The sequence below is a fragment of the Callorhinus ursinus genome, unplaced genomic scaffold, assembly GCF_003265705.2.
Source record: "Callorhinus ursinus isolate GAN/ISIS: 27379988/994484 unplaced genomic scaffold, GSC_fseal_2.0 scaffold45, whole genome shotgun sequence".
NCBI classification, from domain to species: domain Eukaryota; kingdom Metazoa; phylum Chordata; class Mammalia; order Carnivora; family Otariidae; genus Callorhinus; species Callorhinus ursinus.
This window is the reverse complement of record NW_027397107.1, coordinates 10285386-10299836: the sequence shown is the minus strand read 5'-3', so window position 1 is coordinate 10299836 and position 14451 is coordinate 10285386. Positions and strand designations below refer to the sequence as shown.

Below are 14451 nucleotides of genomic sequence, written 5' to 3'. Positions count from 1 at the left end.
GGGTGGAGGCAGGGCCCCTCCCAGACACCTGACCCCACTTCAGCTCTCCCTGGCTGCTGGACCCCTTCCCTGGGGCTGCCAGAACTCACTCCCCAGCTCAACCCACCTACTGTTGTGTGTATGTGCTGTCAACTTTTACAGGCCTCCCTGTCCCATCTGAAATCCACACAGACCTTTTGCCATGCTCAGCAGATGCCATCCCACAATGGACTGGACACACTCATCCCCCTGCCCCACGCCTACCTGCCTGGCTCTCTTCACCTTCAGCCCTGGACAGACTCCAGCTCTGGAACTCAGTGACTCAAAAACAAAACACAGGGGCACCTGGGTGGCTCAGTTGGTTAAGCGACTGCCTTCGGCTCAGGTCATGATCCTGGAGTCCCAGAATCGCGTCCCACATCGGGCTCCCTGCTCAGCAGGGAGTCTGCTTCTCCCTCTGACCCTCCCCCCCATGTGCTCTCTCTCTCTCTCTCTTAAATAAATAAATAAAATCTTAAAAAAAAACAACAACAACAACACATATTTCTTCTGGGCGATGCCAGAGACGAGTGGTTCTCAAACGAAGGGTGGGCCAGAACCACAGGGGCTTGAGGAACTTATTAGAAATGCAAATCCCAGGACCCCTCCTCCAAAGACTCAGAACTTGCAGAGTGGTGGGTGGGACCTGGAAACCTACATTTTCCACAAATATTCCAAGAACCCCAGTGGACGGCCTTCTCAGGAACAGTGTCATAAGAGACAGCAAGAAAGATTTACTAAGGACTGATTCTCACTTTATCTTTTCAGATTTTTCACCATCCCCAGTAAATAAATTTGTATTGGACCATGCTGGCCTGAACCATGTCAGATTAATATTCTAAATCTGTTTTTATTATATCCATTTAGGAACCACAGGGAATATAAATCACATGTAAACAGCATGAGAGTTTTGCAGAGTGCTATTAAAAAAAAAAAAAACAGAAAGAATGCCAACTGCCTGAGATCTGGTGTGTTATTTCCATCCTGCGGGCTCTGCAAAAAAATGTCATGAACCAGAAATGATAGATTTGCAATTCTAAAAGTATATGTGGGAAATGTCACAAGGGGCAGAGGTCCTGGGACTTGCTTTGTGAAAAGAAGTAGATCTTTGTCGAATCCAATTCCACTCATCTGATCCAGTGAAATGCGCTTCTGCGAATGGCAAGTGCATTCGAGTAGGGAGGAGTCACTGTTGGGTGTTGTGGGGTCATTTTCTCTTCCATTGGGAAAGGCCAAGTTATTTTTCCAGCAAAGCATTTTCCAGAGAATACAACCATTAATCACTTTCAATGTTATGGGTTGAAATGTGAATCCCCAAGAAGGTATATTGAACTGCTAACCCCAGTACCTCAGAATGTGACCTTATTTGGAAATATGGTCTTTCTAGAAGTAATTGAGTTAAGATGAGATCATTAGGGTGGTCTCTAATCCAGGATGACTGGTGACCTTATAAAAAGGGGAAATTTGGACTCAGACACCGATCTGAATAGAGTGAAGATGACATGACACGGGGACAGTGTCATCTACAAACCAAGGAATGCCTGAGGCCACCTGAAGCTAGAAGAGAAGTCTCTCTCACTGCCCTCCGAAGGAACCAACCCTGATTTCAGATTTCTAGTCTTCAGAACCATGAGACGGTGAATTTCTTCCTTTAAGCCACACACTTTGTTGTACTTGGTTAAGGCAGCCCCAGGAAAAAAATTCACTCAACAACATTAACAAGCCGAGTATTTATCACCTAACCAGCAATAACAGAATAAGCATGAGAGCACCTATTAACTGAAAAGCAATAATTGTTTAACCTCACAGCCAATCGTGAAGCAAAACCATTCTCTCCATTTCATGGATGCAGAAAACTGAGGGCTAGGGAGGATTAAAAAAGGTGTCCAAGTTAACACAGAGAACTGACCATCAGGGATTGGATTTGAAGCAGGTTCACAAAGAACCTTAGGGAGGGGTACAACGGGAAGAGACTGGACTCCAAAGAGACAAGTCAAGGTCACATGCGAGTTGTCTACACAGCCAAGAGGAGCATCAAGGCTCTGACCCCCAGGTTAGGCTTTGTGCACCCATCCTCCACGAACATCCCCCAGAATCTCTGGTGCTTCAGGCAATGTGATAGATACAACATGACCTGAACCCCATTCTCAAGACATCTGCCCCTCATGGAAGAGTCAGAGGAAACAATGCAAAGCATCATGCAATAATAAAAATGACAATCTTAATTATTAATAATAGTATCTTTTATAAAACTTGCCTTGTGGCTTTGTGCCAGGTACTAGGCTGAGTGTATCGTGTGTATCCTGGTCTTTTAACCAGGACAGCAACCCTATGAGGCAAGGACTATTATTACGAATTCATTTCACAGTAAACGAGATTGATGCTGAAGATGTCACAATCGTAGGCTCTCCCAGGGGGTTCAGAAAAGAGACAGGTTGTTATGGGCTGGGATGTGCTGGAACAGCATCCTAGAGGCTGGGGACTGTTTAGGGCAGAAAAGGGCTTAGAGAAGCCAGAACAGAGGAGGCCACTGCACGCTGGAGACCAAGATCAGCAAAGTCATGGAGGAGAACATGACTTAGCTTGTTTGGGCAGCAGTGAAGCACCTGCCTACAGCAGTCGATCCAAGGAGGGAGACTTACAGCGATACAGTGGGGAAGTGAAGAGCAGTCAGTCCGAATGCCCTGCTCAGGGACTGGGAATCCTCCTTTGACCAAAGGGAGCCATGACAGTTGTTGAAGTGAGCAGAGCAGTGTGTCACACAGAGCAGGGATCTAGAAAGATCTCCCTGGTGGGGATAGGTGACCTGGATTTTAAGAGAAAACCTGGGAACAATGAAACTAGGTAGAAGTTTTCATGGCGGGGAGGGTAATAACCCAGAGGTGTGGTGAGGCCAGGACAAAGGTGGTGGCCGTGGGACTGGAAGAGAAGGATGGACGCGAGGAGACTCCCACAGGAGAACAGATGATGCATTTCCTGTCAGTGGACAAGGAGAAGGTGAGGCAACCAGGAAGGTGGTGATGTTCGGGAAGCAAACTCTATACTGGAAATCTTTCCGGAATCCTCCAGTTGCTGTATAATTAAAACAAACAAAAATCTTTTTCCAGACTTCTTTCAGATTGCCTTTTTGGTGGGGTGGTGGGACACAGAGCACAAACTCTGGCATCAGAGGGGCCCCAGAGGGGTCCCAGTTCAAGTCCTGACTCTGCCACGCCCTATGACCTGAGCTCAAGCTCTTCACCACTCCGGGCCTCAATTTTCTTATCTATAAAATCGTTGTAACAAAAGCACGCACGTGAGATAATCCGCAAAGAGCACTTAGCATGGTGCCGGGCACAGATGTGATTGATGTAAATTTGATCTGATTATCATTGTTGTTGCTGTCATTATGATCATTATCTGACTGAGCGTTGACAATTAAAGTGTAGCCAGCATCTCAGCTTGAGCCCAGCCCAGCTCCACTTGAGATGTAGGGGTCCATCTGGGCCGTGCTGGGGAACCAAGTACAGAGAAAAACAAACTGACATTTCATTCCTCATGAAAACCACTGCCTCTCAGATGCAAGCCAGACCTAACCTCGTCAGCCTCTCTCCTCACCTCTCAAGTTCTCTGAACCTCTGAGTCTGTGCTATTCGACTCAGCATCACTGGGTGGTAAACTCTTGTGTGTAATTAAATATCACCAAGAACAAAGCTAAAAATAATACTAGAATAGAATGATGTAATGCTTCCCAAAATGTGTGCTCTAGAACATTAAGCCTTTCTTTCATAAGCTCATTTCAGGGGAAAAAAAAGAGAGAGAGAATTCCAAGAGCTTATTTGAGTTTAGGAAACATGGCATACCCTATTCATTATTCTCTTCTGGAGATTCAAACTGCACATTGCTAGGTTCAAGTCTGTGAAAGACCTGAATAGATACCTATTTAACACCACAATGAGCTGCACCGCATATACATCCGGAACAGCTCCAATCCACAGACAGACAATAGCAAGGGTGGGTAGGGATGTGCTGAACTGGAACCCTCATCCATCGGTGCTGGGAATGAAGAATGGTTCGGCTCCTTCAGTTTCTTAAAATGTTAAGTTTTAACATTTCTTAAAAAGTTAAGCATGAACTTACAAAATAAGCCAGGAATTCCATCCTAAGTATCTACCTGAGAGAAATTTAAAAAAAAAATGCCCACACAAAGACTAATCTAAGAATGCTGATAACAATATAATTTATAACAGCCCCAAACTGGGAACAATACAAACGTCTATCACAAAATGTGGTACATACAGGCAGTGGGATAATCATTAGCAATAAAAAGGCACAAAGTACTGATACATACTACAACACGGATGAACCTCAAAAACGTACCAAGTCAAAGAAGCCAAATGCCAAAGGCCGCATATCGCATGAATCCACTTATATAAAATGTCCAGAACATGCAATCCACAGAGACAGAAAGTAGATTAGCACTTGCCCAGGGCCAGGGGTGGGAGTGGGGATTGACTGTAAGTAAACTTAAGGAAATTCGGGTTGGGGGAATGACAGGAATGTTTTAAAATTGGATTGTAGTGATGGTTGCACAGCTTCATAAATTTGCTAAAAAGTCATTGAGTTGTACACTCATGAGTGGATTTAACGTTACATACATTATACCTCAAAAAAAAGCTGCTGTTCTTTCCCCCACCAAAATAAATCTATTTCACTTGTTGAAATCAGTGTTTCCCATGACCACAGCCTCTTTTTCCTTGGAACCTCTGTTAACATCCATGAAATCCAGGCTTTTCCAGTTAGGTACTGATTTTATGCTTCGAGTCAAAGGTCTATTAGTCCTAGGATTTTCTCATGTCTTGGGAGCCCAGTTGGTGAGCATCCCAAAGTCTATTTGCATGTGGAGCCAAGAGCTTCCTATTGTAAGAGAGAATTGGGGAGCACAGCCTGGTAACAGCCCAGTGGGTCACAACTGGAGGAAGGGATAACTCAGATTTTTCACCAGAGTCGGTCAAATCTTCATGATGTATCAAGAGCCTGGAATGTAGCAACTTTAGCACAAGCAGTAATAGAAGATGGTCCCCTTAGCAAAGATACTAGTGTCCTCAGCACCCACCCCTGGAAAGCTGGGCCCACTGGTTGTCCCCCTCAGCAGCAGCTGTACCCTCAGTTGCAATTGGCCTTGAAGGGAGATTCACCCCAGTGAATCAAGGCAGAAGAAAATGGTGGATAACCTGGACCGGAAGGACTACTACCCCAATACATGAGCTAGACTTGGGTACGCCTGAAACTATTTGGCAGGAGTTTAGTGGGAACTGAGGCATGTAAAGGTATAACTTGAGTAAATGTTATTTTATATGAACAAGATAGTGAATTCTATTTTACATGAACAAGAGATAATGAAGTCAACAAACTCTGGTGGGTACTAATGAGATGTCCAATGTGTCATTTAGCTTTCCAGACATCTCTTCCTTAAGTTCTCATACAAATTGTGTAGGTCATACCAAAAATGAGTACTAAGAGAGGGCAGGGGGACTCAGTATATAATACTGTATGCTGTGGAAGAGAAAGACCACTGGACCACTGGAAAGAGGACCTGAATTATAGTCTTATCTCTACCATCAAGTCATTGGGGGACCTTGAATGAGTCACTCACTTTCTGAGGTCCCTAAAAGGAGGGGCTGTACTAGGTGACTTCTTAAAGTCCTTTCCTGTATCAGACTCAACATCTTCTTCTGTATCTGTCATAATGCTTTGAACCATCAAAGTAACATTTAAAACATAATTGTTATTAGTTTATTACCTAGGAATAGTATTTGTTTTAAATTAAGAGCAACATTTACAATTCTGAACACCTACGAACTCAACAGGAGATCGAAGAAGAGAGTAGCAACAACTCTCTGAACAGAGAAGCGACCACTTTCTGGAAGGTAGGACGTGCGGAGAAGTGAATCCGAGGCGATATTCCGGAGGATAGATGGTGGGGGAGGGGGCCTCCGACGGCCACTACTGGCAAGTGATAGAGCCACGGAGCACAAAATCGGAACTTTTAGAAGTCAGCTCCGCTGAGGGACGTCACTCCAGTGGCTAAGCAGGAGGTGGAAACCTCGCGGTATAGTGTGGACTCAGGACCCTCGGGGTCACAGAAAGACCGGGGATGCCTGAGTGCAGCAGAGCTCCCAGGTATCGGAGAGCGGGGAAGCCGGCTGCAGAGATGGAGCCGAGATGCGGGCTTGCAGCTCGGGGTGGCCATAAACTGTGATCCCCAGCCCACTCGGGCCACTGCGCCTCCAGCAGGGACCCAAGAAGCAGCAGAGCGGGGGAGACTCCCCTCCCTCCCCCAGGAGGAGCGGCACGGGAGCGCACTGCAGGGATCTGCTGGGTGTGGAGACACACGGGGTCGAGTGCCAGAGATAGAAACGCTCGGTCACAGGCAGGGTGAGCTTGGAGTGCGGCCGGAGACCGGGGAGATGGGGGTGATTGACTGCTTTTCTCTGGGGGCGCACTGAGGAGCGGGGCCCGAGTTCTCAGCTCCTCTAGGGCGGAGATTGGGAAGCTGCCATTTTCACCCTGGTCCTCCAAATTTGTGCCGAGAGCTTGCAGGGAACAAAAGCTCCTGAGAGCAAACCCAAGCAGCTTGCTTAGCCCGGACCTACAAGGGCAGGGCAATTCGGCCTCCAGCAAAGACATTTGGGAACCACGGCAACAGGCCCCTCCCCCAGAAGGTCAGCAGGAACAGCCAGCAACCCAAGACCAAGTTTACCTATCAAGGAGAACGGGAGAACTCCAGCGCTAGGGGAATACTGCACATAGAATTCATGGCTTTTTTACCATGATTCATTAGTTTTTCAAAGTTAACTTTTTTAACTATTTTTTGTTTTAATTTTTCTTTTTCCCTTTTTCAACCAACATCTTATCAATCCCTTTTTTAAAAAAACATTTTTTATTTTTCATTTTTAGAGTCATATTTTATCCCTTCATAGTAGTTACCCTTATTTTTGGCATATATATATAAGTTCTTCTCTCTTTAAAATTTTGATATACAGTTTCTTCTAACAGATCAAAATATACCCTAAATCACTAGTGTATGGCTTTGTTCTAGTCTCCTGCCTGATCACAGTCTCTCCCATTTTTTTTCTTTTCTTTTTTCTTTTTCTTAAATCTTCTTCTTTCTTCTGTCAAACAACTTCTTATCAATTCCGTTTATAAAACCTTTTATAAGTTTTATCTTTACAGTCATCTTCCATCCCTTCATTGTATCAACCCTTATTTTGTACATATACAAGTCTTTCTTCCTTTAAAATTTTAGGAGGCACTTTCTTCTAACAGACTAAAATACACCCAAAATCTAGTGTGTGGCACTGATCTATGCACTAGCCTGATCATATTTGATCATATTCTGGTTTTTTGTTTGTTTGTTTGTTCTGTTTTGTTTGTTTTTATCTTTTTCTTTTTCTTTTTCTTTTTTTTCTCTTTCTTTTTTCTTTCTTTCCCTTTCTTTTCCCCTGGTTTCAGGTCTTTTCTGATGTGTAGAGAGTATATTTGCTGGGGAAGTTGTTAACCTGTTAGCATTTTGTTCTCTCATTCATCTGTTCTCCTCTGGACAAAATGACAAGACGAAAAAAAATCACCTCAGCAAAAAGAACAAGAGATAGTACTGTCTGCCAGGGACCTACTCAATACTGACATTAGTACGATGTCAGACCTAGAGTTCAGAATCATGACTTTAAAGATACTAGCTGGGCTTGAAAAAAGTGTGGAAGTTATTAGAGAAACCCTTTCTGGAGAAATAAAAGAACTAAAATCTAACCAAGTCGAAATCAAAAAGGCTATTAATGAGGTGCAATCAAAAAAGGGGGCACTAACTGCTAGGATAAATGAGGCAGAAGACAGAATCAGCGATATAGACGACCAAATGATGGAAAATAAAGAGGCTGAGAAAAAGAGAGATAAACAACTACAGGATCACGAGGGCAGATTTCGAGAGAGAAATGATAACGATAAGACGAAACAACATTAGAATAATTGGGATCCCAGAAGAAAAAGAAAGAGAGGGAGGGGCAGAAGGAATATTGGAGCAAAATATAGCAGAGAACTTCCCTAATGTGGGGAAGGAAACAGGCATCAAAATCCAGGAGGTACAGAGAACCCCTCTCAAAATTAATACAAATAGGTCAACACCCCGACACCTAATAGTAAAACTTACGAGTCTCAGAGACAAAGAGAAAATCCTGAAAGTAGCTCAGGAGAAGAGATATGTAACCTACAATGGTAGAAATATTAGACTGGCAACAGACCTATCCACAGAGACCTGGCAGGCCAGAAAGGACTGGCATGATATCTTTAGAGCACTAAACGAGAAAAATATGCAGCCAAGAATACTATACCCAGCTAGGCTGTCATTGAAAATAGAAGGAGAGGTAAAAAGCTTCCAGGACAAACAAAAACTAAAGGAATTTGCAAACACAAAACCAGCCCTACAAGAAATATTGAAAGGAGTCCTCTAAGCAAAGAGAGAGCCTAAAAGCAGCATAGATCAGAAAGGAACACAGACAATATACAGTCACAGTCACCTTACAGGCAATACAATGGCACTAAATTCATATCTTTCAATAGTTACCCTGAATGTAAATGGGCTAAATGCCCCAATCAAAAGACACAGGCTATCAGATTGGATTAAAAAAAAGACCCATCCATATGCTGTCTGCAAGAGACTCATTTAAGACCCAAAGACACCCCCAGATTGAAAGTGAGGGGGTGGAGAACCATTTACCATGCTAATGGACACCAAAAGAAAACTGGGGTGGCAATCCTTCTATCAGACAAATTAGATTTTAAAACAAAGACTGTAATAAGAGATGAAGAAGGACACTATATCATACTTAAAGGGTCTATCCAACAAGAAGATCTAACAATTGTACATATCTATGCCCCTAACATGGGAGCAGCCACTCTTATAAGGCAATTAATAACAAAAGCAAAGAGACACATTGACAACAATACAATAATAGTGGGGGACTTTAACAGCCCCCTCACTGAAATGGACAGATCATCTAAGCAAAAGATCAACAAGGAAATAAAGACTTTAAATGACACACTGGACCAAATGGACTTCACAGACATATTCAGAACATTCCATCCCAAAGCAATGGAATACACATTCTTCTCTAGTGCCCATGGAACATTCTCCAGAATTGATCACATCCTAGGTCACAAATCAGGTCTCAACCAATACCAAAAGATTGGGATTATTCCTTGCATATTTTCAGACCACAATGCTTTGAAACTAGAACTCAATCACAAGAGGAAAGTCGGAAAGAACTCAAATACATGGAGGCTAAAGAGCATCCTACTAAAGAATGAATGGGTCAACCAGGAAATTAAAGAAGAATTAAAAAAATTCATGGAAACCAATGAAAATGAAAACACAACTGTTCAAAGTCCTTGGGATACAGCAAAGGCAGTCCTGAGAGGAAAGTATATAGCAATACAAGCCCTTCTCAAGAAACAAGAAAGGTCTCAAATACACAACCTAACCCTACACCTAAAGGAGCTGGAGAAAGAACAGCAAATAAAGCCTAAACCCAGCAGGAGAAGAGAAATGATAAAGATCAGAGCAGAAATCAATGAACTAGAAACCAAAAGAACAACAGAACAGATCAAGGAAACTAGGAGCTGGTTCTTTGAAAGAATTAACAAGATTGATAAACCCCTGGCCAGACTTATCAAAAAGAAAAGAGAATTGACCCATATCAACAAAATCATGAATGAAGGAGGAGAGATCACAAGGAACACCAAAGAAACACAAACAATTATTAAAAAGAAATTATGAGCAACTCTATGCCACCAAATTAGATAACCTGGAAGAAATGGGTGCATTCCTAGAGATGTATCAACTACCAAAACTGAACCAGGAAGAAATAGAAAACCTGAACAGACCTATAACCACTAAGGAAATTGAAGCAGTCATCAAAAATCTCCCAACAAACAAAAGCCCAGGGCAAGATGGTTTCCCAGGGGAATTCTACCAAACATTTAAAGAAGAATTAATACCTATTCTCCTGAAATTGTTCCAAAAAATAGAAATGGAAGGAAAACTTCCAAACTCATTTTATGAGGCCACCATTACCTTGATCCCAAAACCAGACAAAGACCCCATCAAAAAGGAGAATTACAGACCAATATCCTTGATGAACATGGATGCAAAAATTCTCACCAAAATCCTAGCCATAGGATCCAACAGTATATCAAAAGGATTATTCACCATGACCAAGTGGGATTTATCCCTGGGCTGCAAGGTCGGTTCAACATCCGCAAATCAATCAACGTGATACAATACATTAACAAAAGAAAGAACAAGAATCATATGATCCTCTCAATAGATGCAGAAAAAGCATTTGACAAAGTACAGCATCCTTTCTGGATCAAAACTCTTCAGAGTATAGGGATAGAGGGTATATACCTCAACATCATAAAAGCCATCTATGAAAAACCTACAGCGAATATCATTCTCAATGGGGAAAGCCTGAGAGCGTTTCCCCTAAGGTCAGGAATGTGGCAGGGATGTCCACTATCACCACTGCTATTCAACATAGTATTAGAAGTCCTAGCCACAGCCATCAGACAACAAAAAGAAATCAAAGGCATCCAACTCGGCAAAGAGGAAGTCAAACTCTCCCTCTTTGCAGATGATATGATACTGTATGTGGAAAACCCAAAAGACTCCACGCCAAAACTGCTAGAACTCATACAGGAATTCAGTCAAGTAGCAGGCTATAAAATCAATGCACAGAAATCAGTGGCATTCCTATACACCAACAACAAGACAGAAGAGAGACAAATCAAGGAGTCGATCCCATTTACAATTGCATCCAAAACCATAAGATACCTAGGAATAAATTTAACCAAAGAGGCAAAGGATTTGTACTCAGAAAACTATAAAATACTCATGAAAGAAATTGAAGAAGACACAAAGAAATGGAAAAACGTTCCATGCTCATGCATTGGAAGAACAAACATTGTGAAGATGTCAATGCTACCTAGAGCAATCTACACATTCAACGCAATCCCCATCAAAATACCAACCATTTTTTTCAAATAAATGGAACAAATAATCCTAAAATTTGTATGGAACCAGAAGAGACCCCGAATAGCCAGAGGAATGTTGAAAAAGAAAAGCAAAGCTGGCAGCATCACAATTCTGGACTTCCAGCTCTATTACAAAGCTGTCATCATCAAGACAGTATGGTACTGGCACAAAAACAGACACATAGATCAATGGAACAGAATCGAGAACCCAGAAATGGACCCTCAACTCTGTGGTCAACTCATCTTTGACAAAGCAGGAAAGAATGTCCAATGGTAAAGACAGTCTCTTCAACAAATGGTGTTGGGAAAATTGGACAGCCACATGCAGAAGAATGAAACTGGATCATTTCCTTACACCACACACAAAAATAGACTCCAAATGGTTGAAAGACCTAAACGTGAGACAGGAGTCCATCAAAATCCTAAAGGAGAACACAGGTAGCAACCTCTTCGATCTCAGCCACAGCAACTTCTTCCTAGAAACATTGCCAAAGGCAAGGGAAGCAAGGGCAAAAATGAACTATTGGGACCTCATCAAGATAAAAAGCTTTTGCATAGCAAAAGAAACAGTCCACAAAACCAAAAGACAACCAACAGAATGGGAGAAAATATTTGCAAATGACATATCAGATAAAGGGCTAGTATCCAAAATCTATAAAGAACTTCTCAAAATCAACACCCAAAGAACAAATAATCCAATCAAGAAATGGGCAGAAGACATGAACAGACATTTTTCCAAAGAAGACATCCAAATGGCCAACAGACACATGAAAAAGTGCTCAACATCGCTCGGCACCAGGTAAATCCAAATCAAAACCTCAATGAGATACCACCTCACACCAATCAGAATGGCTAGAATTAACAAGCCAGGAAAGGACAGATGTTGGTGGGGATGTGGAGAAAGGGGAACCCTCCTACACTGTTGGTGGGAATGCAGGCTGGTGCAACTACTCTGGAAAACAGTATGGAGGTTCCTTGAACAGTTGAAAATAGAGCTACCCTGAGATCCAGCAATTGCACTACTGGTTATTTACCATACAGATACAAATGTAGGGATCCGAAGGGGTACGTGCACCCTAATGTTTATAGCAGCAATGTCCACAATAGCCAAACTGTGGAAAGAGTCAAGATGTCCTTCAACAAATGAATGGATAAAGAAGCAGTGGTATATATACACAATGGAATATTATGCAGCCATCAAAAGGAATGAGATCTTGCCATTTGCAACGACATGGATGGAACTGGAGGGTATTATGCTGAGTCAAATAAGTCAATCAGAGAAAGACATGTATCATATGACCTCGCTGATATGAGGAATTTTTAACCTCAGGAAACAAACTGAGGGTTGCTGGAGTGGTGGGGGGGTGGGAGGGATGGGGTGGCTGGGTGACAGACATTGGGGAGGGTATGTGCTATGGTGAATGCTGTGAATTTTGCATGACCTGTGAATCACAGATTAGTACTTCTGAAACAAATAATGCAATATATGTTAAGAAAAAAAAGAAGAAGAAAATAGAAGGAGGGGAAGAATGAAGGGGAGTAAGTCGGATGGGGAGACCAACCATAAGAGATGATGGACTCTGAAAAACAAACTGAGGTTTCTAGAGGGAGGGGGGTTGGAGGGATGGATTAGCCTGGTGATGGGTATTAAAGAGGGCACGTTCTGTGTGGAGCACTCGGTGTTATGTACAAACAATGAACCATGGAACACTACATCAAAAACTAATGATGTATGGTGATTAACATAACAATAAAAAATTAAAAAATAATAAGAGCAACATTTACAAACTGATAAGCCATTTTTGGGAAATTTGATGGCTCTTTATTCTTAAACATTTAGAATTACTCCAAGAGGTCCCATATCTCTATTATCGTATTTTATTGTAACTCTTTATGTGTCTCTCTGCCAAGAGATTGTAAGCAATTCTAGGATAGATAATGCACTGGGTTTTTACTTATTTTTGCATCTCCAACAACAAACACAGAGCCTTTAACCATAGAAAGTCTTTGAAAATGTTTGCTCATTAAAGGTTAATAGTTATTCAGTGTCAGGCTGAAAACAATTCTGAAACGGCCCATGGGCCAGAGTGCCCTTGTATTTGTTGTAAATAGACCAACTGGTTTACCTCTGTTAAAAAAAAAAAAAAAAAAAGTCGGGTCAGCTGACATCCCGAAGATGCCACCTTTCACAAGGACCCGTTCACTCCTTTGCTTCCCTAACTGGCCTTCTACTACCACCAAGTTCCCCGCTGAGATGACTGCGGTGCAGGGGTTCTCAGGAAGGCTTGAGTTATTTGTTAAGAACTTCCTGGCCATAACATGTATTTTAGCCACTTGCAGTGCTACTTGAAACACACTGCTTGATGATTCTGGGGTAGGTTACATCAATCCATGGGCTGAAAATACCAAGACTTCTCTGGCTGGTATTGGGAGACAGCATTCTCTGAGTCTCCCCACAATCACTGCCCCTGTCCTACTTACAACAGCATTTGCTCATTAGTATGACATGGAAAATATACTTCTCTCTCTTCTTAGCTGAATCACCCAGCTATTTCCATTGTATTAAAACAGAAAGCTAGTTTCCAAGGTGTGAGACACAATTGATTATTAAACACAAACCAAACCACCTGATCTTTCAGTGGGAAGAAAAAAACAAGTATTTCAAAGCAATACTAAATCCTTGAAAGTACTAGGGATGTTCAGAATGGTTCTTCATTTTCGAAAATACAAAAGCAAGAGAATAATGTATGGAGATGTATGTTGATCAAAACGTTACTTAGAACAACAAACCTGGAAAACAAGCATGTATTAAAAAACAGGAAATAGGTAAATAAATGTTAGCATACTTATACAGTTAAATATTATGGCGTTATAAAAATTGTGTTTTTGAAGGACTTATCAAGAAAGAGAAAATGATCACACTATAATAGTAGTTGAAAATGCTAAGCAAATCATATATTCATATCATTATACAAATAATTTCCATAATATTACACATTGCAAATATGTATTTATATTATGCAGGTTGATTTGTTAAGATGTTAATGTTTGCCTAGTACTCCCTGAAATGCTAATTTTCTCCCTCTTGGTTCTTCTGTGTCCGAAAGGCAGGCCAACGTTTTCCACGGTGTGGTCCTCAAATCACCTGCAGCAGAACCATTTCCCGCCAGTTAAATACAGATTCCTGGGCCCCATTCCAAATCTTTTGAAACAAAAAGGGGACAAAAACCTGTTTTATTAGCAGGTTCTCCAGGTAATTTTGTGCTAACTCAAGGTCAAGAACCTCTGCCCTATGTTCTTTCTGCAGGAAACAGGTAACGTGTGTGTGTGTGTGTGTGTGTGTGTGTGTGTGTGTGTGTGTGTGTG

At 42.0% G+C, this 14451-nt stretch overlaps 1 protein-coding gene across 7 annotated transcripts in view; it reads right to left on the bottom strand.

The window, feature by feature from the left end:
• Positions 1-14451, bottom strand: part of SV2B (synaptic vesicle glycoprotein 2B) — a 197222-nt gene that overhangs the window by 84182 nt on the left and 98589 nt on the right. The gene's annotated exons all lie outside the window — the stretch shown is intronic.